This window comes from Sorex fumeus, unplaced genomic scaffold (genome assembly GCF_029834395.1).
Source record: "Sorex fumeus unplaced genomic scaffold, SorFum_2.1 ptg000006l, whole genome shotgun sequence".
NCBI classification, from domain to species: Eukaryota; Metazoa; Chordata; class Mammalia; order Eulipotyphla; family Soricidae; genus Sorex; species Sorex fumeus.
In genome coordinates, this window is record NW_026606063.1 from 61,056,761 (window position 1) to 61,058,210 (window position 1,450).

At 37.4% G+C, this 1,450-nt stretch overlaps 1 pseudogene; it reads left to right on the plus strand.

Moving 5' to 3' along the window:
* The first annotated feature begins 321 nt into the window (after positions 1-321).
* LOC130036061 (GTPase KRas-like) lies at positions 322-867 on the plus strand (annotated as a pseudogene).
* The last annotated feature ends 583 nt before the right edge of the window (positions 868-1,450 follow it).

The following is a 1,450-nucleotide window of genomic DNA, read 5'->3' on the forward strand; positions in this document are numbered from 1 at the left end:
TCATTTGTCTGTAGTATCTAGAGAAAAAGATCTAGGGAATAATTAATATCAAGTGGTGACAAATTCCTGATCTTAGAGTACAAAAATGATTAATAAGTAGTGGGGAGAAGGTTAGGGAAGGTGTGGGGCACTGGTGGAGAGTTGCTGGCACTTTGGTAATGGTGAGGTGCAGTGAGTTTGCACAGCAATACATAAACTTTAACACTATTATTGTCAGCTTGTTATCTAAACTACAATAAAATTTTAAGATGCTCTAAGCTAGGGTCAGACTCACGGCCCCGCCATTGCCATGGCTCCAGAGTGGGACCAGGCCTTCTGAAAATGATCAAATATAAACTGGTGGTAGTTGGAGTTGGTGGCGTAGGCAACAGTGCCTTGATGATATGCTGATCCACTTTGTGGGTGAGTATGACTCCACTGAAGAGAACTCCTACAGGAAACAAGTAACATTGATGGAGAAACCTGTCTCTTGGACATTCTCCACACTGTGGGTCAAGAGTACAGTGCAATGAGGGACCAGTACATGTGGACCTGGGAGGGCTTACTCTGTGTGTTTGCCAAAAATAATACTAAGTCATTTGAAGATATTCACTGTTATAGAGAACAAATAAAAAGAGTCAAAAACTCTGAAGATGTCCCCATGGTCCTAGCAGGAAATAAATGTGATTTGCCTTCTAGAACTGTAGATTAGAAACAGGCGCAGGACTTAGCAAGAAGTTATGGTATCCCTTTCATTGCGACAATAGCCAAGACAGAACAGGGTGTTGATGATGCCTTTTATACATTATTTTGAGAAATTTGAAAACATGAAGAAAAGATGGTAAAAAGAAGAAAAAGAAGTCAAAGACAAAGTGTATAATTATGTAAATGCAATTTGTATTTTTTTCTTAAGGCATAATTAAGTAAAGGTAAAAGGTAAAGGCATAATTAAGTAAAAGTGGTAATTTTTGTACATTACACTAAATTATTAGCATTTGTTTAGCATTACCTAATTTTCTTTCTGCTCCATCCAAACTGTTGATTTTTTCTTGAATGCTTATTTTAAAATGACAGTGAAAACTTTTTCCTCTAAATGCCAGTATTCCCTGAGTTTTGGTTTTTGAACTAGCAATACCTGTGAAGAGAAAACTGAATAACTGAGATTTTTGTCTTGGGGATTTTGGTGGATGCATTTGATTACTTCCTATTATTCTTACCAATTGTGAATTTAGGTGTGAAACAAATTAATGAAGCTTTCAATCATCCCTAAAAGAAAAAACAAAACAAAACAAAACCCTTTAAGCTGCTGTATTACAAAGACACCATTAGGTGGCACAAAAAACCTTCCATAAAGGTATCCATAGTCCTGATTGTATTAATTCCCATTTTAGTGGGGTTGGTGCTGTCCTATTGTCAGCAGAGAACCCTAAGGTTTAGTGGGACTCCGGAGCAACAGGGAGCAAGGAGAAGC